The sequence below is a fragment of the Gallinula chloropus genome (genome assembly GCF_964237585.1).
Source record: "Gallinula chloropus genome assembly, chromosome: 14".
Lineage (NCBI taxonomy): Eukaryota > Metazoa > Chordata > Aves > Gruiformes > Rallidae > Gallinula > Gallinula chloropus.
In genome coordinates this window covers 11,149,287-11,174,846 of record NC_140099.1, presented here as the reverse complement: position 1 = coordinate 11,174,846, position 25,560 = coordinate 11,149,287, and positions in this window count along the sequence as shown.

Genomic DNA, 25,560 nt, shown 5'->3' with positions numbered 1-25,560 from the left:
GCAGCTATTTGAAATAAAAACACTGTAGGTGTATCCCACATTAAATGTTCAGCTTGAAGCTAGCAGTTAAGCATGTCACATTATTACATGCATAATAATATGATGAGCTGAAATGACAGAACGCTAGCTTCCAACCAAAAATTAAAGCAACAAACACTAATTTCTTCCAAGTACAGCAACTATCACTTTGCACAGTGGCTTTGGGAAGTGAAAGCATGTGGTACACTGGCAAAATGGTATGACAATGAAAATATGTAAGAATCCAGCTGGCTGGGTAATGGAGCTGCTTCTCTAGTGTTTTCAAGTGCTACCAGAGCAAGCAAACTACCTGAAATACCACGTCATGGTTAAGGAACACACCGAGTTTTGAATAGTGCAGCAAGTATAAAGTGTAAGTAAGCATGGGAAAATCTGTTAAAAAAAGTTAGGTTCAGCTCCTTTCACTGAAATCCAATGTAATGCATGATTGATTTGGGCTCGATATTTACTGAGAACCAACAGATATGCTTGATGCATTAGTAGATGACAGTTTGGGGAATCATAGGATCCAGTCCTTCCAGGAAGAAAATTAGATTTTTTTCACACTCAGGTGTGAGACCTCACAAGGTTTATCAAAATTTTTAAAAGATGCACTTAAATTAGGTTAATATTATATTTATTTTGCAACTTCCACCTCACCATGTCTAACAAAGGTCCTATTTACAGTCTTGCCAAATACCAAAGAACAAATCAACACAGCAGAAATTTACTTTTCCAATAACTTTACTTGGATAAAATTAACATTTGAAAGTCTAAATTTGCATTTCACTTTAACTCTCCCAAAATATCAACATATTAAAAAAAATAGTTTCAGAAGGTCTTTTGAAGCAACTTTTCATTTTCTTTTATTGTCAGAATGTTTTAAACACTTTTGCTAGTGCATATTTTGTATCATTTTGCTGTAATACATCGTAATTTTAGTTCTCATAGGACTGAAAATGAATAAGGCATTTTTTTTTCTCCTGAGGCAGCAGTGGGTCATTGTTTGTAAACAATAAATACCCAAAAGGAAACACGTTCTTACTAAAAGCTGAAAACAACCAGATCTCATAAAAAAAGATTAGTCACCTGTAAGGGGTCTTTGTACATGAGTGTTAATTGGAGTAAATGGACAAAAAAATCAGCATAAACCTGCTCTGATATATAGTTGTAGTAGTTACTGCTGATACTCAAGGGTGAATCTCAGATGTTATAGTCTTGTGACAATACCCTATGGACATCATCCTGTGGCTACTAGAGGTAACACTTTCAGGAAAGGGTCTGCTTTCCAGAAAAGGATAGAGAATACTCCAGGGTCACTGACATTTCAGTAAAAGAGTCTAGCAAAATGTTTTCTGCCTTCCTATGAAACTTCTGATAATTAGCTTTTTAGGTGGCGTTCCATGTTGTCTATGTATATCCATCACTTGTGCAGGTAATTAGATAGCTGTTGTTCTAAAAATTAATTATATGGTAGTTTTGGCACTTTATAGGTCAAATAGAAATGAAAGTACACTCCTGCATTTTACTTATTAGTGTTTTATTTTACTTAAAGCAAACTTAAACAAATGACATTCTATGTCATGTGTTTTTGCAGCAACTAAAACACACCATAACCAAAATTCCACTAGAAGATCAAGTGGCAGCCCACATGCTACTTTATTGCTCTCAGAATAGTGTCTTCCATATGCCAAACTACTTTGCTCTCCACTGTGGCCCCCTAGGTCACCACGTTCCCATTTTCATCTCATACATCCCTGATTTAAAGCACTGAAAAACTGACATGCCTGGTTTCTGGCAAACCACAGGGAAAAGAAAGTCCCAACCTCAAGAATTTCCTTGGAGCATACTATGCCAAAGACTAGTCTCTGACAGAAGCAGCACTGCAGCTTTCACTAATTTTTTTCCCCAGCAGAGTGTCATCATGTAGCAGAATTTTGCACTATTCAGAAAGTTGTGCACAGCAGTGCTTATCCTGGCTGTATCTATATTGCTGTTCAGTCATTCAGAGAGTTTGTCCAAAGGAGGGTACCCCAGCCTGGGACACTGTATGTACACCTACTGCACAACCAAGCCACCCTAGAGGGAAATGCAGTGCAAAGTGATGCATTGATGGGCTGCTTTCTAACACAATACCACTTAAGACCTGGCAATGTTCCTGAACCATTCCTTGTTACACAATTATCTCCTAATCTTTCACCTTTTCTGGTCAGGAACAACAACAGTGTTCAGGGAGGCTTCCCTGCCAGGCACCTCCTTGAACATTTTATGCCCTAGGACAAGAGTTGCTTTCCATCCCAAAGAGGAAGAGTTGTGAACATGTTGGTAGTTTCTGGCCATGCTAGATAGGGTGTGTTGGACCACAGTTTTTCCAGAATATACTGGGCAGCAACATGGACACCAGTGCAAGGCCAGGAGCTTCCAGCATTCCCCTCCTCCTTGTTGTACACTAAGGGGATACTTCAGAGGGATTGCCCCAGGGAAAACCGTTTGACTGTTTGGCAGGCTGGTCTCACTGCTCCTGACAGAGGAAATATAAAGATATAAATGGGCAGAACCATGTCATCCTCACCTGCTCATATGTTGATTTGTGGCTTGCTAGATGGGTTGCTAAATTCTGCACTAGTTTTCAACTTAGAGCTACAGCTTCATGCACACCTCTCTACAGTAGCCTTATTTTTAATGTAATCAAGGCAACGGTAACTGCGGTGAAGTTCACACATAACAGAGATGCCTGCACCTATTCTAAATGTAAGTTAAGCATAATAACTTCATGGGGGGAGGGGGATCTACTATACAAACCAACAATAGCTGCCCACGCTCAAGCAGGCCTGTAAATCAAGAACATTTCTTCTTGTTTCAGCCTAGTTTTATCTTCAAATATAAATTATTCTTTGTCCTGATGCATCAGACTCAGTCTGTGATTTCTGCATGGGCTGTTCTAGCTGTCTTCTTGAACTCATGCAAGTGTTTTGTAAACCACGCTGGCCTGCAGGGCTAAAGCTAGGGAAGATTCAAACACTTCTGTATTTCTCTCTATGTAAGCAAGTCAGGACATACACTTTACCACCTTCCTCCAATCCTTACTTGTTTGAAGTGTCTGGAGCCCCCATTAAATACCTCATCATTTCTATATGGATGATATTATGCAGAATTGAGTGCAGTACTGAAAAATTAAACTGTCACAGAGAAAAGACAAAACTGTGAGAGAGGAGAAAAAAAAATATGAAAAAACCTTGGGCTATAAACTGTGACTGTGTCTGGTCTCAAACATGTGATAAAAGGGCAACTTCTTTCCCCCTCCTCAGGATATGAGAACATTACTTCCTTTCAAGTATTCAGCACATGTAGCAGTCCAAATGATGGAGCTGACCAGGAGATTCCTGCCCTCACTGACTCCAACATAAATCTGGATTTGTGCCCTGGAAGGGACTGCTGTGAGTTTGTGCAGGGAAAACTAAGAATAGAGTTTGAACCACTGCTGTAAGAAACAGCAGAGAACCAAACAGAAGATTATTAAAATGTCAGAGTTCATTTCTGGTCTTAATAGCTATGTACAACATCCCTGCTCTTTTGCAAAAAGGAGCTGGGAGGTCACTGTCATTTCTGGTCTTGAAGACATGTGTCACTCATTTCCAGCCTCTTCTGATATTTGACAGTATGGACCTGCCTGGAGCACAGCAAGAATAAAGGATGACACAGCTCACTGAGCAAAATTTCATTAACAATTTTCCTCCTACTCAAATAAGAGCTCACCCCTGACCCTAAAATGTAGAGTTTGCTACAGAAGAGGCACTTGTGAGAGCTTCAGTTAATGCAATCCAGTCTTTGACAAAGTCAGGTCTCTGTCTTGGAGGAATCCTTGAATTGATAACAATCTTTGATAAAATGCTGCATAATCTGTAAGAGAGAATTGGGCTGCCTCAGCAGAGGAGGTCAGATTTTTCATTGTCTAGTCCGGTCTGATTTTATTGCACCAAGTGAAACTAAAACCACGATTCTCAGTGAAAACACTGCATGTCTATCAGCCATATTTATGTGTTCATAATCATGTCATAATTAATAGTTTACTCATAATTTGTAGATTCGATGCTATATTTCATTTCAGTAAACCAGGAAATTCCATGAACAGTTTAATTATTAGCTTGTCCAGGGTATTCTGTGTTACTGTATAAAACTAATACTTTTTACTGCAAGATGACCTCTTCAAGGGCTACATTTGGGACCTGGATTAGCACATGATACAGACTCTGTTTCATGATAAGCAATGTTTCTAAGTCAAGCAGCTTCTACAATCATCAGAATGTTTTCTCTTTTAAGAGCAACTATATGGGACTGCACATGTAGCCTGATCCATTATGTGTTATCATAACATGATATGATAATTGAAGTTTCACATTCTTATTAAAGACATATCATGGATTTTCAGCTGGACAATATCATTCCAATTGCCCCAAACCATTAGGGTGAATTTGGATATGAACTAGATTCACCAGTAATGTTTTCAATTCTACTTGCCCAGGAACAAATGAAGATGATCTTAAAATAATAATGTGATAAAGCACGTTCTACCAGCAGTACAGTATCAGCAAATTATGTCCAGAAGAGAGTTTGGTTACAATAACTGTAGAGTTTACACTCCTGTAGTTAAAAAAAAAAAACAAACAGACTCACAAACTGATTTTCTATGTTGCCCTAACCTCTCTTACAGAAACACTTGAGGCAGAAAGGAATGATACCAAACATTTGAGGAGACAAAAAGAAGGAGAAAGTTTAATATGACTATTTGGTTTAAATTTAAAATACAGTCTGAAGACAGTTGTGGTGTGGGAGTATGGTCATTTTAAGCAGTGTCTTATGTTGTTCTCATTTGTAATGTTCCTAGAAACCAAGAGGAGAGAGCTGTGACTGATAAATAATCAATATCTGCAAGACCATATAAATAAAGCAGAATATTAAGATGAAAGAATTCAAGAATCAAAAGAGATTTTGAGACAATTCCCAAACAATTAGATATTTCCATCCATCATCTTCCTGCTAAGCAATACTTAGAGTTAGTAAGAACTGCTCCTGCAGCAAGCAACTGAAAGAATCTGACATGACGTTTAGTTTTTCTTATTATTTCTGAATATGAGAGAGCGGGGATATTAATTTAATTTTAAATTTCTGTCCTTCCAGGGAAGAATATATTAATGCAGACAGCTGCATCAGAGTCTTAAAGTATGAGATAAGGTTGTATGGGGGAGACCTGTTCAATGTGGGCGACCTGTCTCCCAAATTCAGTTCTCATACTTCATCTTTTAATGTATTCACAACGCCTTTGCAATTCACACCCTCAGATCTTCTCTTGTATAAATCGTATTGGCCCTGCTTATTCCTCTGATAGCTTCACACTGGTAGCTACTATGAGGTACCCAGAAGTAAGGCAACAGTTCATCTTCATATTTTACATGCCACACAAGGCTTGCACTTTGGATTAAAACATAGCTTTATGAGTGCAAAAGCCAACAGCTGAGGGGCTTACATCTCTCTTACCCCCAGTAAATAAGGCTTAAGAAAGCTTTGAACTCCACAGAGACAGACAAAGAATGTAAAGGAGCACTTCATACTATGAGAAACAGATCTCTCAGAAGTTACAAAAATTGTTTCCACTGAGCTACATCAGGTCTCTTTTTTCCCTACATAATTTTAAAGAGAACATTGAATTCTTCAATTTCCCTCCATATTTAACTACAATGACTATAGTGTTAATAAAAAATCAGGCTTACTTTGGTATTTAAAAATAGAAAGGGAGAATTTTTACTTTCTCTAACTTATCCAATAGAGTTAAATCTGCAGCTTTGAAAGCAGGTAAAATTCTCAACCATTTCCAAGGTAACTGAAGTTGTGTTCCTCTGGCTACTGGTCACTTACTCTGTTTCTGACCAGAAGGCTTACGATCAACTTCTCAGAGCCTGCCTAAAGTCTCTAGTATAGATTTACTGCTCCTTCGCAGCCTGGAACTTTGATGCCCTTAGCATTTACTGAGGCTGTTAAACTACAGAACCAGCTCCTAATTACATTAGCCAGCAAATGGAAGATCGTTGGAAGAGTGACTGAGCAAATACACCAATTAACAAAGAATTTGGATCCAGAACACTCTTACAGGACTCCATGCCTCCCATATTGTCTTCTATTTACTGTGCTTTTTTTTTAAGCTCATTTTTTTACCTGGGAAGAAATTTCAGTCAGAACCATGAAATACAAGTAATCATCTTTTGCCAATAACCAAAGGATAGTAAATAAGGTATTAGCCACAGAACATCAGCTACTAAACGCCTGGAGAGTGGCCAGTCTGGCTGGAAATATGTATTCCTTTTTTTCCCTGCTGTCATTTATGTCAGTCTTGAATAGATTCTGTTTCAGTATGCAGTGGATTACACCCAGAGCTTATGGATATGAATATGGGTTGCTTGCTTTGCTCTCTCTGATCATGCTCCAGTGGTATTAACACTTGGGGTCAATCTGGATTATCCCATGTTTAAAAGATGGCAATTAAACACTTCAGTTCTTAATTTCTGAGAATTTCTTCTTGCTCAGAAGAGGAGCTACAGCAATTGCTTGCACAGATTTACTTTGCCAGTTTCTTGTTTCTGGTGGTCTGGGTAGTGGTAAGGGGAAAAACAACTAAGATGGTTGCACAAGTATTCACCCTTGGATGGGGAAACTGATCTGAACAAATTAAAAGATACTTAAAGGTTGAATGGGTAACCACTCTTTATGGATATTTTCTCCTTCTATGTTGAGACTTGGTAGTTAAAATTAGCTAGGATGCATCCCTAGAGCAAAGTCTGGAGTTCAAATTTTACTCCTTGTGTGTTCGGGAAAGAGTCTGGTTCGTTGTTGCAGGATATAAGGGTGGCTGCATGTGAGACCGTCTGGGATACCACCAAGTGAGAAGAACTTGGGACCCACTTACAAGCTGGTAGAAAACCACAAAGAAAAGCAGAAGGCTATCTTTAGTATGCCAAGTACATTAGATTAAAAGATGAGATCATCTTATAGGTAAAGGAGATTTTCCTCTAAAATATATGTCTCTGATGTCATGAAGTAGCTGGTGTGAAAACTTGCTTGATATGTAGTAGCTCAGATATTTTAGCTCACTATTTATTTTTATCCTCAGTATGTTAACTAGGAAGACAGTGTCAGAACTACACGAAATGAAGACACTTTGAGTTAGAAAAAACATTTCAAACAAGTATAGAAATTATTAAGAAAAAGACTATTTAAAATATTACTAAATCCTCTTTCCAAAGGCACTGTTTTAGAACTCAAACAGGTCTAATCAGGACTGAAAAGGCAGCTTCAAGTGCCCTGACAAAATGAGCAAAGGGCAAATGAAAGCATGATGTTTGTTTAGAGCCTGACCATCGTCTTCTGTTTGCTTTTTTGAAAGTAGGGATTTTTATCTATAGAAGGGACTTTACAATATAACTTTGTGGTATGGAGTACATATTATCACTACATGAAGACCAGCATAAATCAATTATTTTATTTTTTAAGATTACATTATTCTTTTGTAGAAAAACGTGTGACTGCATAACCAACTAGCAGCTGCATATGAGTACCAGTGTTTCATTTAATTTCCCAAAATTTATTTCCCATATTCTTTGACAGTATGCAATGAGCTTCCCAATATTTAAAATATATCTCATAATCATAGGATTCCAAGAGGCCAGAATGCCTACAAGTACCCTTTGCCATGAAGGTGTTAATCAGTGTATATACTGTCTCATCTGCATCTAAGAAGCCCTGCAATTAAAATTAGAACTTTTATGCCTGATCCCCAGCTTGCTGCTATTCAAAGCTCCTATCTCAATACACTGGGGATGGAAAAGGCCTTTTGAAAGTAAATAATTGAAAAAATTAGAGGGATTTTCGAAGATTGCAGAGCTTCCCTTTAGGACCAGTCCAGGAGCCCTGTCCTTCTGTCAAAGTACAAATTACCCCCATATGGTGATGTCCGTTCTCTCAACTGTAATTTATTCATTATGCAGAGTACCGAATACCAAATGGTGAATGCACAGCAGCAGAACAATGAAACAGGCTTAGGAAACTAATAAGTGTCCAATCAATGAGAACCTAATGAACTATAACATGTAATACTTTATAAAGCATTCAAATTAAAAAGGAAGAAAAAAATCAACAGCGATGCAATATCAGCTTATTTATTCCAAGACTAATCAAATGAAATAAGCGTCACCCTCCAAATATAGAGCTAGAAATGATATTTGGGGAGTGGGGATGAGTGGAAGGTAGGATCAAGCCAAAATTCCTTTAAGAACATAATTGCATACTAACCACCTGTCCTTACTTAATGTACAGTCTTTACACCAAACTGTTTTCTTGAGAAGTAAAAGGGTTTTTTTTTCAGTACACAACCTTTTCCCTTCTATCCCAAAAGCTTTATGGTACCAAGTCCCATTCCCAGGTTTGTGAAAAAGCTCCTGGATCAGATTTTGTAGAAATAAAAATAATAATAATAATAATAATAATAATAATAATAATAATAATAATAATAATAGTTAATAAATAATGTACAAGGTAATCCCAGGAAGGTGGTCTATCCTTCCTAAGCATCCAGTATGCAGAACGTCTTCTAGACAGAGATGTTTTCAATGAAATGCTGGCAAGGAAGTTATTAAGTCCTTCCCCAAGATGAGGAGGTGCCGGCAGAGATCCAGGTATCCTGTCTGACAGAGCATTGCCCTGGCTTCCCTGTCTGCTGGGCTGCACAGTCAAAATATCTGTCCTCCATTCTTCCTCCACTGAGATACCTGTATTTAAATGAGCAATTTTAATTAATGTGTCTCTGAATTATTTTTTATGCATATTTTTTTAAAAGCTTATTGTGGCTTGTTGTAGGTTTTTTTGTGGTGGTTGTTGGTTTGGGTATGGTTGTTGGGTTTCGGGGTTTTTTTTTTGTAATTTAAGTCCCCTTAATCCATTTTATATTGGCTTCTATTGCCATCCCTGACAGAAAAGGTGCCAACAAGATGGTTCAGTCTCGTCTCAGCCAGCTACACATATTAGCAATTCTCACAGCAGTTGCCAAGTATAGCTGTACGTCCTCCTCTTCAAGAGTGGCTGTAGTTTTCTTTTTCCACAGCAGTTGACATTAAGTGTCTTCTGTGTTTCCTGCTGCTCCTGTTCGCGTGTGATAGCAGTTAGTGTCAGCTTCACAATCTCTTCATTTCTCCTTCTGTGTGTGCCTCTTTCTCCTTGTAACTTTATCCACTAAGAAGAATAAAATAAATCTCTATTTTAATTAATAATTCTGTACTGAAATTTCCTGAAGAGTATTTTGGACTCTGGACTTCTGCTTCCAGATCCACTGGACGCTGCAGTGTTTTGCACCAGTCAAATGAAGTTTTTTGACTGGTTTATACTGCAGGACCCTTCTCTGTGGCACAGTGCTGCTTATAAAAGCAGAAACCTGAATTATGTGTGCCTTCAAACACATGGTCATAAAAGGTATGTCACTGCCCAGATGGGAAAACTAGCACTATTCTTAATAGTCATGTATTTCCTAGACCTTTCTCGTCCTGCATTAGACCAAAGCCAATAGCAGTATGAAACACTCAGCATTGCCATGTGTCTATGTTATCTGCTTCAGGACCACAGGGTACAGCCACTGGAATATTTGTCTTCTGGGAACTGAATGCAACTCTATATGATGCAGAACAAATCTCACTTTTCCATTGGTGAAAGGAGACAAAAAAATGCATAATGTGTGCATTTATTTGGATAGCTGTTTGAATAGATGGGCCCTAAGAAAGGTGCTCAGCATTTTAAGAACACTGGACTCGTACGGGAAGTTCAAATCACTTTAAAAAATGGCTAAAGAGCTCACATCAGTGAGATTTGCACAAGTCCAAGGAAAACTCTTGAAAAATCTAATCAAGTCTTTCCCAGTTTCATCTTCCTGCAGCTGTAAGACAAAAGGATGCAAATGCATCAAACTTTCCTTTAGAGTCAGGCTGTAAGAAGTTATTATTCTTTGGATTTTTTTTCTTTGCAGTTCTGTGTTATTTGTTGGCTCACAGATCTTTCTTTTTTCTTTCTCACACCTCACACTTTGGCATGACAGCCTCAAAGCAATTGCTACTAAGATTACATTAACAAAACTCACTCAGCAATGCAGGTGCAGTAAAACAAAAATGAAAATGAAACCAACAAAAACCAGGAGAAAAAAAAAAACAAAACACTGCAAAACATGACAGACCTGCTTTGTTTCCCAAATTATCATCATGCAGTCCAGACGTGGAGAAGCAGTGAACAGCTATCTCACTGGGGGTAATAGAGAAAAGCTCTTCCTCGAACAATGGAAGCAGCATCCCGTACCCAGAACGTGAGCTGTCAGTGGGAATTAATGTCCATCAGATCTTCCTCATTGCCTGATGTTTCACTACTAAGCTGACCCAGAAGGTGTGCTTACAGGGTCAAGGGGAAAGGCAAAGAATAGCAGATAATAACACATCCAGTTTAAAGAGACTATTATCAAACTAAGTTGTTTTCAACTGCCCTTCAGGGACCATAGTGGACTCTCAGTCCCTTTTTGATGAATGAAAATTTTGCCCCTAAGAGTAAAAGCAGAATAAATACTTTTAACTGCTTGACTTGGTTTTGTTGTTTGGATTTTTTAAATAATTATTATTACTGTTTTCGCAAACTCACATAGCATGGGGAATAAAGGAGGAATAAATAACAAGAGGAGTTGGAGACATGCACATGCCTGCAGAGCTATGATCTTATTGACATCACAGAGACATGATGGGATGGCTCCTATGGCTGGAGTGTTGAGATGTATACAGGCTCTTTAGGAAGGACAGGCAGAGGAGAGGAGATGAGAGTATAACACTCTATCTGAGTGACCAGCAGGAGCTCTGCCCGGGTATGAGTGGGATTCTGGGTAGACATTACAGGGAGGGCAAGGACAGGAAGCATTATATTAGGAGTCTACTCTTTAGCCACCCGACCAGGGAGACAGAATGGATGAGGCCTTCTATAAACTGATAGGAGCAGCCTCACGTTCACAAGCACTGGTCCTCATGGGGGACTTCAATCACCCCAGCGTCTGCTGCAGGGACAGCACAGCATAAGCAATCCAGGAGGTTCCTGGAATGTGTTGATGATAGCTTTCTTTTCCAAGGAAGTGATAGAGGAGCCAGTGAGGAGAGGTCCCATGCTGGACCTTGCTCTTGGCAACAAGGAAGGGCTGGTAAGAAAAGTGAAGTCCAAGGGCAGCCTTGGATACAATTACCATGAAATGGTGGAGTTCAAGATACTCAGGGCAGTCAGGAGGGCTGACAAACTCACTAACCTGGACTTCAGGAGAGCAGACTTTGGCCACTTCAGGGATCTACTTAGTAGAGTACCATGTGACAAAGCATCAGGGGAAGAGGGGCCCAAGACAGCTAGTTAGTACTCAAGGATCACCTCCTCCAAGCTCAGGAGTGATGCATCCCAAAAAAAGAGGAAGGCAGGGTAAAACTCCAGGAGACCTGCATGGATGAACAAGGTCTGTTCTTTGTCAGCAACATACACAGTGGGATCAAGTGCACTCTCAGAAAATTTGCCATGACAGCAAGCTGTGTGGTTTGGTCGATGCACTGGAGGGACCATAACAGGCTTGAGAGGTGGGCCTGTGTGAACCTCAAAAGTTCAACAAGGCCAAGCGCACGTGGGTGCACATTGCCCCCCTGCACACAGGCTGGGGCAACCTCAAACACAACTACAGGCGGAGGAGCAGCCTTGAGGAAAAGGACTTGTAGGTGTTGGTGGACAAGAAGCTCCACATGACCTGACAATGTGCACTTGCAGCCCAGAAAGCCACCCATATCCTGGGCTGCATCAAAAGTAGGAGCTCAAGGGAGGTGATTTTTCCTCTCTACTGTGCTCTTGTGAGACACCACCCAGGGTATTATGTTCGGTTCTGGGGCCCCCAACATAAGAAGGACATGGAACTGTTGGAGTGAGTCCAGAGGAGACCACAAAGATGATCAGAGGGTTGGAGCACCTGTCCTGTGAAGACAGGCTGGGACAGTTGGGCTTGCTGAGCCTGGAGAGAGGAGGCTCGAGGGAAACAATACTGCAGCTTTACAGGACCTAGAGGAGCCTACAAGAAAGCTGGAGAAGGACTGTTTACCAGGCATGGAGTGAGAGGACAAGGGGATAATGGCTTTAAACTGAAAGAAAGAAAGGTTTAGATTAGATATAAGTATGAAATTCTTCCCTGTGAGGGTGGTGAGGCCCTGGCACAGGCCCAGAGAAGCTGTGGCTGTCCCCTCCCTGGCAGTGTTCAAGGCCAGGTTGGATGGAGCTTTGGGCAATCTGGTCTGGTGGAGTGTGTCCCTGCCCATGGCAGGGGGCTGGAACTAGGTGATCTTTGAGGTCCCTTGCAAATAAAACGATTCTATAATTATATGATTCTATGAAAGCCAGCCATAGCACATAGGGTTAAAGATGTAAAATCTCTGCATGGTGCAATAAAGCTGATACTGAAATAGTGTCCCCCTACTGTAGGAGGAATCTGCAATCAGGACTTCCAAGCACATGCAAAAAATAACTCTTGGATCCGTCGTCTTGTCTTCCAGTAGACTTGGCAAGAAAGACAAGCCATATGTGAAGCCAGCCATATATCAGTTATGTGGTCTTAGATATTTGCAATAAAACAAAGGACTTTGCTGTCAACCCTCCTGATTTCATGAAGCCTTTACAGCTCACAGCAATGTCCCTTTATCAAAAGCCACAAAGTTATCCTTAGACATGTGCATTTCTTAGGGAAAATATTCTCTGAAATAGCAATTTATGATTAAATCCATCAGGGAAAGGGGAAGACATGAAAGGACCTAATACAGTCAGTTTCAGGCATGCTGAATGCATCTAGATATAACAAGTGGGTGTAAAAACAATTAAAAAGAAACTAAGTAATATTGGGGGGCTGAGGGAGGGCGCAGGAATTAAAATACACATACACAAGGCAATAAGATCAGGAAGAAAATCTTTGCAACAGTGAGGTAGATGCCCTGGTAAATTAAGTGGAACTAAGACTTCATCCCCGAATTCCTCCTGCCCAGTTATTTAGACATTGTTAGCTGGCAGTTTCATACAGGGATCACGTTAAGAGTGGGTTCAAAGAAAGGATTCTACAACAGTGTTTTTCCCAGCTAATTCTGGGTGGACAGCCTGCACGCAAGGAAGCGAAAGGAGGGCTGGGGAATAGTTCAGGGTGAGCCACGAAGTGAGGTCAGGAGCTAATGAACAGCTGACACCCCAGACTTGCAAAACCATGTGGATGTGAATGGTGCTGTACGAGTGATTGCTCACATATGTGAAGTTCAGTGTGTGCTCAAGCTCAGAATGAGAACTGGTAGTTTTATTTGATGTAGTATAAAAGGAGTCAGGGAAGAGATTAAAAGAGTTAAGTGATCTGATTACAGCCATGTTTCTCTGAACTAGCCTTAGAGAAAAGCCTTAAGAGAATGGAATTGTTAAAAAACTAATGGGTTTATTATAGAACAGCAGTAATGATTTTGGCAAACACTTTGTGTGAATTTCAGGACTGTAATGAAAAATGATGATTTTTTTAATCAAGTATTATTAACTATTACATTATAAACAGTAATACCCCACTTTTAAATACTTTTTTATAGTGTTCTTTTGGGACAGATCCTGAGGTTTTAAAGTGTTTGAGCTTTCTAGGTCCAATTAAGCGAAGGGGTTCAGCTGACTTCAACTTAGTTCAGCTAAGTATGTGAGATTTCTCACTGGAATTAGTAGTTTACAACTAATATGCTTATGGATCTTGCCATGTCATCCAGTTTGTCTTTTTTTTTTCCTTTAAAAGAATTAAGAAGAAAAATACTTAAAATTGACTCCCCTCCAACTTTTTTTTTCTCAATCCCTCTACACAAAATCTTTGCAAATAATCTTTTTAATCAGTTTATGGATTCAGATACCAGTGTAATATTTGCTTTAAAATTAGTATCTCTTACTTATGTCCTGCTCAGTACCATGCTCCTTCTGTGGACTCACTACATAAATCCTAAGGGCTCTTATTCAGGGATACTGCTATAGCTAAGTTTATAATTGATAACTCTAGACAGGGCAACAAATTCTATTATACAAACATTTGAAGCTATCACAAGGAGATAAATACTTTAAAATAATCCTCCACTCATGAGTTACACTTGCAGCTCTTTTCAGTTACTTTTCATTATTTCACCACAGGGGAACAGTTTCAAGGAATTATTATACTAACCATTATATTAAAAATGAACCCTGGAACTCCACCCCCACCCCAATAAATATCATTTAACATTCATTGTTGTGGAAATATGTAACAGAAGAGTCAAGAGGGTTTTTTCTTTTTTTTTTCCTTTTCACAAAGGTATGAAAATATTAGCAAATGCTCAGATCTCCACTACTCAAAATATTATGGGTCAGATCCAAGCAGAGTGGAGAGGTCAGTGCTCCATCATCACAGCTTTATATCATTATGGGCTTTAGGGCACAATAGCCTGTGAGGAAGCTTGGTTGAAAGATGGGAAGGAAACCTGAAAAAGGTTAATTATGGCACGCACAGCACTTGACAGTTCCTTTTCAATCTGATTCAGCTCAGCTGTGAATGCCGTTGTGTCCCCAGCACAAAGATCCTGCTTGCTGCCATGCTACTTTCTGTCACCCCAAGGCTGTGGTGTGGTTCTGCGGCAAGAACGGATCCCAAACCCAAATGCCCTGTGTTTTCCAAAGGGTGCACCTGCTTTGCTGTGGATGTGGTGCTTTGAGCTTTCTGTCTGAAGCATTAACACCCAGAAACTTGTTTTGACAGTTTGGGTTATGTTCGTTAGGGAGTCCAAGGACTGAATATTTCTTGGGGCGGGGGGGTTGGGCATAGGGACGAGAGGGGAAGAAGCACAAACAAAATGAAAACTTAAGCCTGTGACTAATTGGCTGAAAGGATGTGAGCATTTCAGCTCCACTTAATTGAATGTGGGCTCAAATTAAAAAGAAAGAGTAATTACCTTCAAAACTTTGCATTGCAGATTTCGGGTCTCTTCTATACATTAAGTAAAAGCCTTCGAGCACATGTGTCAGTGGTGGTGTTGACAGGAACCCAAATATCCTTCATTCAGAGGACTTCATTCTAGAAGGGATTAGCTGGCATTATATAGATGGTTTTATTCACAAGATGAATTTTCATTAAAAAGGTGTTCTGATTTTGGCTGGAAATTTCAAATCATGACCATGCCTCCTAACTGTTGGCTGCTTTCCAAACACTTCCTGATCAGAAGACCTGAAAATAGTACTTTATTTTTCAATGTTAAAATAAACTACTTTTGCATTTGGAGCCAAGCCTGTATATTTTTACACAATTTTTCCATTGCTTTTAAAAAGAGCTTCAGTTGAGCAAAGTCATACCTGAGTTAAACATGAATAACCAAGGAGTAGAGAGTCAAGGAATTCACCTATGAAAGTACAGAGGCCTTTTAAAATACAAATCATGAATTAAATTGTTTTGTCTGTGCACTGACATTGCCATTTATTCTTTATATCAAAGCAGCATCCACAACTTCTAGCCCTATTGTGCTATGCACAAAAACACAGAACAAAAGAAATGTCCTACCTCTCAAAATACTTCACTGCAAAAGCAACAAAGACCCTTTGTTTGCTATTTAAGCAAGATTGGTGGACATCATCTCTAAGCAGAAGCTCTGAGAATCAGCCTTTTCCATCCTCTTCCAAACATGCATATGCACATTTTTCACATGAATCTGCAATAGTAAAAGGATTCCTAAAGAAAAGAATTGAGCAGAGAAAAAGGAAAATATTACTTTATATTAATAACAAATGGAGTGCACAATGTATTCCACATACAAAGGTTACCCATTTATGGAGCTGGAAGCCAAGGGCATTTTAAAACTTAAAGATCCCTTAAATAAACATATTGGTTTAAGTAGGAAGCAAATATTCTTAGCTCAGCAGGTAGTTGGTATCTAAATCACATTCAGACTTCACATAAATACACATGTCAAAGCATTTATCTAGTAATAAAAAAAAAACCCCAACAACCAAGTCTTAAGGAATGCAGTTCAGATAGGGAAGTGTCAGTTATTTTGCACATTTCCTATTTCCAGCTCATTAGTTTCAGCTTTTGACAGGGGTGGAGCTGAAAGAGTGGGTCAGAAATCCTGTGGAGGTTTTTCTCTCCTCCCAATTTCACATGAATAAACAGAGGGAGGGAGTCCCCTGCCTGTCTGCCAGGCTCTTATCTATCATATTTAGATGCTAGATGCTGTCAGATATTAGATAGCAATGCCTGTAGGTATTGCCAGTTACTGGAAAATTAAACCTGGAATAGACGACACTCCTTTCCTTTCCCAAACTGGCTTTAGGAGTAGGTTTGGACATCCTTCAAAAAATGTTCATGTCCAGACAAAGGTGACAGGATTGTATTTCTGTCATTTATTACTTGCACCTGATTTTCTTTTTTTTCTCTCTCTGTCCATGGTCTCTTAGCAGCACCCCATCTGCATCTTTTCTTTCACCTACGTTCCTACATTCTTCTCAAATCCAGATCCTCCCACTCCAGAAGTGGTAGGCTTAAGACTTACACTGCTGATTTTTGTTTAAACTCTCCTCATGCAAGAAAGCTCCTTGGGTATTTTAAAGTCTTATAAATTCTGTGTTTTCAAGATTACAGGAAAAAAAGTTGCTAATTTTCCTTGATTTCCCCTGCAAAAAAAAATCAGAAAATGAAACTGTTCCTTTGGGGAAAAGAAGCAGTGAACACAAGAGGGATTTCTATCTAATTCTAAATCTTGGAATATATACCTATGATCACTAACAATCAAGTTAGCAATTATCACCCTTGCGCTAGAAGTTACACCCCTGTAAACTGAGATAAGATAACCACATGGGCACACTTTTCCCTCCCAGCAGTAACACAAACCTAGCCATCATAAATTGTGAAATGAAAGTACATGTGCAGTCAGGTACTGTGTTTCAGCTGAAGGTTGTCAGCTTCCACCTGATGGAAGGTAACTCCTTAAGACACTAAGACTTTCATTACCCCAGCACATAGTCTAACTACTTTGGAGTAGTGCTTTAAGTGATGTAGCTTATCATCATTCCCACCTAGCTTATTTTTTTTCTTTCATAATCTTACCTGTATTGACACTGTCCTGGTCTGGGTTTAGTAGAATCCATTAAAAAAAACCCAAACAAACAAACAAAAAAACCAAAAAAACACCACAAACCGAAAAACCCCACAAAACTCAAAAAATGCAATGTCAAGTCATCTTCATGTGGGTGTGTATGCATATGCAGCCACGTGGGTAAAGACAAAAATATGGGATGTCCCTTTGAATGAGAGAGATCTCAAAGCATACTTCGCACATGGATCATCCATACCTTTGTATCATCCTTTGAAAAAACTGGATGTGGACATTGAACTGCTTTCATGAAATATTATCATGAAATATTACAGCAAAATGGCTCTCTCATTTGAATGTCAGGTGGAATTTCAGTTTAGTACTTACTACCTTCCAGACTTTCTCACATGATTTCACTCCTAAAGTCTGCATGTTTTCAAAAGGAAGGAGTGTTACGACTTCTTTTAAGAACATTCTCTACATAGGGATACAGATGAAACACACGACCCATGACATTTATCACTAATCAGCAGGATGGGACTTCAGCTTGCATTAACTTGTAAGCTAGTTGCAGTGTTGATCTGCCTGAGGATAGGGAGGCTCTTCAGAGGGATCTGAACACACTGGACTGATGGGCTGAGACCAATGGGATGAAGTTTAACAAGGCCAACTGTAGAGTGCTGCACATGGGACGTAACAACCCCATGCAGCGCTACAGGCTTGGGGGAGACTGGCTGGAGACCTGTCAGGAAGAGAAGGACCTGGGGGTGTTGGTTGACAGCAGGTTGAATATGAGCCAGCGGTGTGCCCAGGTGGCCAAGGAGGCCAATGGCATCTTGGCTTCCATCAAAAGCAGTGTGGCCAGTAGGTCTAGGGAAGTAATTGTACCCCTGTACTCGGCATTGGTGATGCTGCACCTCGAGTTCTGTGTCCAGTTCTGGGCTCCTCACCATAAGAAGGACATTGAGGTACTCGAGCAAGTCCAGAGAAGGGCAACCAGGCTGGTGAAGGGGCTGGAGGGCAAATCCTATAAGGAGCGGCTGAGGGAGCTGGGGGTGTTTAGCTTGGAGGAAGCTGAGGGGAGACTTTATCACCACCTACAACTACCTGAAGGGAGGTTGTAGAGGTGTGGGCGACAGTCTCTTCAGCCAGGTGACAGAAGATGGGACAAGGGGAAATGGCATGAAACTGGGCCAGGGCAGGTTTAGATTGGACATTGGAAAAAAATTTTTTACTGAAAGAGTTGTCAGGGCCTGGAACAGGCTGCCCAGGGGGGGCTGAGTCACCTTCCCTGGATGTGTTGAAAAAAGGGTAGACCTGGTAGGGATATGGTTTAGCATAGGATGGGATTGGTTGGACTTGATGATCTTCCAAGGTCTTTTCCAACCATGTGATTCTGTGATTCTGTGAAAAAAGGACATAGCTTGTGTAATTTTTATTTTGGGCTCAAATCTCAAATTTGTTGTGCAGCACCATGAGAGGTGGTGCAACTTCTTCCAAGAATTTTGAGCAGTTAATAAATATAGCAGCAGGGATGATCTGGAGACTTTTCTGTGTGACTTTTCTGTTTCTCACCCTATATTAGGGGGCTGCTCATTGTCACTTGTGAAGTATTATATTGTGCGTGAATGCAGAAATAGACCCAAAAGTAGATTTATCCTTAAGGAAAAATAAAATCTCTTTATTTGAGAGTGAAGCATAGACAGCTGCTCATCAGCCATACAAGATTAACATTAAGGAAAAAAAGAAAGGCAAATAGGTACCCCACTTATCAATTGAAGGCAAAACACTAAAAGAAATGTTGCCACAAAAATTATTTGGTCCCTTCCTTATTTTGAGTTTTCAACTATTCTATTCAGATTGCGAAGCTAACAGCGGCTAATAAGAGAGTAAGTCAACGAAACATGACTAACATTTAGTTTAAAGACCATCAGATGGCAAGGCAAGGCGTCTCTCATAGGTGGTGTGGATGCTGACTTCAGTGGAGAAGATACAGATCTAGCAGCAACAGAAATATAATCCTGCCACTGTTGATCATTTTTCACAAATTCCCAGTTGGTTGTTTGATATGCAACTTCAAAAAGTTATATCCCCCCCCCTTTTTTTTTCTGTTAGCCAATAAAATGGTACCATAACATCAGTGTTGTTTGAAAACATATTTATGTTTGTTTTCCCTATAAAAAGAGATAATAATGTTATGTTCCAATAATATTAAGTTGCAATGTTATTTGCAAGATTGCAGAGCTTTTAATTTTCTGATTATTTCCACAGTGGGAGTTTCAGCTCAATTTCTACCAAGACACTTCTATCTGTTTCGGTTATTTTTTTATTACAGCTAGAAGCAACAATAATTGCCTTTAGTGTATGAAAACATGACTGAGGAGACAATTGTTGTCCCTAAAGAATAAAATCATCAGCATACATTTTTGATGTAAAATTTTTGTAAATTAATTGCAAGGTCCTATAAATATTATATTTACTAAAATTGTGTTGTCTGCTGTCTTCAAAGAAACAATCTTTTTTTTTTTAACTATGCTTCATACACAGTACATTTCCTGAGGCAGAAAACAAAAACATGGAACAAAATATTAGCCTTCTACTTTTGTAATTTTACATTCTGCTACTTTTCTTTCCCAACTCTGGGCTTTCTTTTTAATATAATTCTGGAAGGATACAGAAAAAACCCAGCAACACTCTCAATAATCAAGCCCCGCTTTCAGTTTTTCACTATTCAGCTAATAAAAAACTTAAATATTCATCCCAAATGATAAGGCAGCATTTTTACATTTGATTTCTCAAGAAAAAAATTCAAAATGTCCAACATTTTGTGGAATATTTTTTCCACAATTTCTCTTCAGAAATGATGAAACTAAATCTTTTACTTATCCTCTAATGAACCATTTCAACTTGAAGTGCTCTGATACACAGTTATATCTTGGAAAAAAAATTCTACCAAGGCTTCTAAAGGTATTATCCTTTACACCCCCCATAGAGGAACCTGACAGACTGTCCAGGACCTGGAGCTACAGTTGTCAAAAGTCTCTGAAATAACTTGAGTAGATGCCAGGATTAATAAGCCTAATTAAAATTACACTACTTTGTTTCCATTTTTCCTCATTGACAAATAAACCACAGTTTTTTATTGTGGAAAAAAAACCCCAACAAACTAAACAAACAAAAAGCTGGATTTTGATTTTTAAACACCTAATCTTTAACCAGACTAACATCTTTTCAGCTCTCAGTCCAGTGTATCCTATGAAAACCAGAAATTTCACATGATTTATAGGAACGTGGCAAAGCACTCAGGACACACAGATTATGTTCTTTTCCTATCACTGCATTTGACTGCAGGATAGGAAAATATTTTGGATAAATAAGCTCAGAGGCTTTTTGAAGGAGGTGGGCAGTGTTACAGCTAACATCAAGAACAGTGATTAGTTCCAACAGATATTTCAGCAGATTTACTTCAGTCAGAATGTTGGTCCTTATTTTTGAGCAGGCAGCACATTGTACTTATATCAACTAGTGTTAACAAATTTGTTCCTAGAAACACACTAGAAAACCTAGGAAAAAATCATCACTCAGAAATCATGTTTTTATAAGAAGATCTGATCTTCAGAGAGGCACTAACAACCATAAATATTTGAGGACATAACTTGATATGTCCTTGACAGCTTCAGAAGAGGTCAGTCTGTATTTATTAACTTATTTGTTTATTTTTGAAGCCAAATTCCAGAAAGTGCCTTTTTGAGACAGTGATAGCAGCACATTTCCTCGTGTATCAGTGGACACTGCTGTGATAGATAGGTTCCAGCTCACTGACCAGCACCAGTGGGAAGGTGGGAGCCCTCTGTGGTGTGGGAATTCACCTCCAAGTAATAAATGAAGAAGTGTTCTTCTCTACCAGAATACCATTGTGATCATGCTCTCAGCATAATTTAAAAACTCTATGGGATTAACTAATAATACGCTGATTATCCAACAATTATTGAATCATCTTTTGTTTCAGAAAAAGATCACTGCATCTGACTTCAAAAATATTGTACTGCTGCCTTCAAACCAGTACCACTAAACAAAGGACTCTATTTCAGTGCCGATAAATGCTGTATGTTATTTTAACCTGAGAACGATTTTATATGTATATCTATGAAAATAACTGGAAACAGGAATAATAATTGAACCCTAAGTGGTTGTACATCTTCTGTCTGCATTCATATTTCAGCATTTAAACATGTTACACTACCTAGGAATATGAAAGGGTTAAGACCCATCAGATTTCCTCTGCTAGATAACTTAATGAAAAACATTCAGGGTGCTTTTTAAGAACAACAGACTTGTGTTGGATTGTAATCTTTTGGGGGGGGGGGGGGGTGGTGGATGTTCTTCACAACACAAATGTAGGCAAGACAGACTTTGCTATAATTCTTCCTAATTGCTCTAATGCATTTCATATTATTTTAGCATTTTCAGTTTATAAAAACATTTAACATCAGTTTGTTTCCTGTTTTAATGGAGATAAACTCCTTTTTTTCTCCCTGAAAAACTTCACAATATGGTTGGAAATGTCAGTAATAATTAGACAAAAAGCTTGTGAAAACATAAAATAGAAACAATACATCTTTTTATAATGGAATCAGTTTTTCTGATTATCTCAAACAATGTACATTTCCAACTGCCCAAGAGGGTCATTAGAGCTTATGAAAATCAAACCCTGTTTTTTCTGCTTCATACATCATGGACAACAATATTGTCTCCAGAATCATTATATATTGTCTGCCTTTATAAATATATGTTAGACTTTCTTGAGCTACAGTGAACCTGGAGCATGAAATGCATTCAAAATCAAAAGCAAGAGGGAGGGGAAAAAAAAAAACAAACAAAAAAGGAAAATCATGTTATTAACTAAATAACTGTTACATAGAAATTACAGAAGGAAAGATAACCTCACTGAATACAGTACTCAAGAGACTTCGGTTCAATTCTGTCTTCAGTCACAGATTTCCCGTATAACCTCCAGAAAGTCATTTCTACCCTATGCACAATGAGGGCTATTTGTCCCTTAAAGAGATGGTTGTGACAGCGCTCCCTTCTGAGTTCCTGTCTAGGTGTGAAGTCTAATTCAGAAGTTTCTGTTATTCCTTTGAGATACACTCAGAGAATAGACAAGAGTATCACTTCTACCTTTTTCCCATTTGTAGAAATGGGGCTAATATTCTCTTACCCTCACTGGAGAGCTTATGGATCCAATCCATTAGTGTGTGAGAGGCATTCAGATACCATGATGACAAAGGCCATTTAGCGAGTAAATATCTGGATATAGTAGGAGGAATTCAGCTACAGTTACCACTTTACATCAAAAATAGTTTAGTGCAAAAAGACAAACAGGGGAAGTCTGATAAGCTTACTGTGCGATCGAATATTATCCCACATTCTAGGAAGCTGGAAAACTATTTCAGATAGGAAATATCCACCTGTTTACTTTGTTTTCCTGAGAGTGTTGCAATATATTTGCTCTGCAGTGTGGTTTAAGCACCTTACTCTTCCTCAGTGATGGTAGGTTATCAGTCTTCACTTGTGACTTTCACATTCAGTGATGGTGTCAAGCAGCTGGTAGGAGTTCTAGGAATGTTGCTGCTTTGTTTTCAGTAGGGTCCCCTTATATCAGATGCCAGAGTACCTGGTTAAAGATTGAAACTTATAGAGAAAGTGTAGCAATATGCAAGGTTTTCATTAAAAATTACATGTTCTAAACCTTTCACAAATATAAAAATCTGTTGAAGATCCTCAGCTGTGTCTGGAAAATATGGTTAAAAAAAGCAAATGCATTACAAAAGTAATCTGCTATAACCAAAGCAGGTATTTTTCTTCTAATACTACTGCACATATGTTCTTGTTAATGCAAGCAAATGCTTACCAATAATGAACTCCCTGTATTGGTTGCAATGTTCTAGCCCAAAGTAGACATGATGCTAAAAACTATTTTTAAAACATATGAAGGAATTAATAAATAAAATCCGTCTGCTACTCCAAGTTTGCAATGAAGCAATTCCTTTCAGCCAAGCCTCCATAGTAATACACGGCAGCACATTTTTACTGGCTCTGTACATATTCTAACACTACTGAGTGTTAGACCAGAGTAGGTTTATTTGAAGGAGGAAGTTTTAAGGGACCTAGGTGTCTTCACTCTGCTCACTCTGCCTAATGCTCAAACCTCCCATGGCATACGAGGAGGGAGAAGTTACCCAGCCTCCAAGTCACGACAAGGTTGGATAAGCTCCACAATAAAATGCTAGAAGCTCCATTATCAATCTCAGACAAGGGGTTTGTTCTTAATTAGCAGAAACCAAAGCAATGAAACAGTATCAACATGTTTTGTTTTGGTTTGGTTTGTTTCTGTTGCTTGTTGGTTTGCTTGTCCAGAAGTTGCTAAGCACTTCTTTTTAATCCAGTAATTCCTCAGCTAGTGACACAGGTCAGCCCAGGTCACAGGTCCAGAATTTATTCCTCCTCTGTGCTCATATAGTTCTTGACCACTGAAATGCAGTTTCACTGTGAGAACAAGCACAGAGTTTCCAGATTGGAACAATAGAGAAGGAGTCACACATCTCTGCTGTGTCTCCTTCTGCATGATGTTGCACAGAAAAAAAGCCTGGGGAAAAACAAACCAGACTGAGACCCCAAGATCCTACAGACAACATTTTCAGACTTCATCATTGAAATAAAGATTTGAGAAATCACTAATCAACAGCTCAAATGCAACAGAAGCAAGAGGGCAAATTTGGGCCAAGATGCAGATTCACACGAGGTGTTCACATGGTAAGTAACCAATGTTCACACAGGGACACGAGAGAAATTGTTGGAAGAAACATCAGGTGGGAGGTCAGACCAGTTGCTTTAGCTCTCCAGGGCAGACTGAAACAATAATGAATGACACAGAGGAATGGGATATGAATTTTCACCTTCTGTACTGGTTCAACGTTGGAAAGGACATAATATGATCTACTGACAACCCAACTGTCCTCACCACCCCATCTGAAATCTGACTATGTCAGGTCAATGTTCTCTGCTATGAACACCTGTCTCAGTTCACCAGCCCAATTTCCTTTGTGAAATAGAACCTCAAGAAGCTCAACTGTAGCATTTTCCCATAAGCCTCACTTTTCCGTGTCATGTACTCATTTCTGTTATTTTCCCACTTGTGTTATTTGCTTGCTGAAGCTGCTCCATTCATGGAGTTCAATAAATGGTGTTTGCCATCGGAACAATTTGATTCTCCTTCTAATTATAGCAACAAGCTGCTTTCTTGAAACATATTATGGGTGTTTCATTATTTTAAATTGGTATCTTCTATATTAATTACAGAAACAGTTGATCTTTTCTGAGAAGCCAGCAGCTGCAAATTCCCCCCTTTTTAAATGTCTCATTTTAATAGGTGAAACATCAGGTAAAAATCAAATCAAGCTGTAATAAAATTCTCAAAAAGAAGATATGTAAGATCTGTAACACATTGCCTCCAGATTCCATAGGGTTGCACTATTCAAATGTACTCAACCGTATCCCTTAGTATAGATCATAGCAAGCCACACGCTGCACAGCTCAATTGCAAACACAAAGCCCCTAAATAAATCACACAGCAATGGCAACATTACTAATAGGACTATCAGAATCAAAGGAAGCAGGGTGATGCATCTGAGAAGAGCCTACATCATTATTCTGTGTGATTTGTTTATGGTATTGTTGAAGAGATTGTTTCTCCCCTTTCCTTTCCCTAGTCCCTCTAGATTAAGAACGGGAATGAAAAGAGGAACAAAACTCCAGGAACAGCCTGTACACTGCAGTCCTACACTCATAAGGAACAGTGGTTTGGTACTTATGCAAGGCATTGTACTCAACTAACCATTTTTACTCTGCCACAGTTCAACATTTGAATGTCTGTCAGTTTCCTGCTATCACATATTTCTAGCCACTGTTCACAGTGATCCCTGCATGGAGCACGGTACAGCGAGCAGTTATCGAAACTAGCAGCATACTTTTGGCCATATTTACTCAAAGACTTCTTCATTTTTTAAGCAGTGATAGCAAATTACTCCTATTTATAAAATGCACAGTATTGAGAATTTCCAATGGGGGGGAGAGGATACGTACTTTTCTTCCCCACTAGAACAGTTGTTGAGAATCAGAGAGGAAAAAAAACTGTGTTGCAAGTGAAAAATATGGTACAAACAATGGTAAGTTCCTTAGTATTTCTATCATATTTAAAACTACTTTGGATGAAACATTAGGATTTTATTTATCTATTTATTTATTTATTCTCTAAGAGTGGGAGATATGTTGCATGACCTTATGG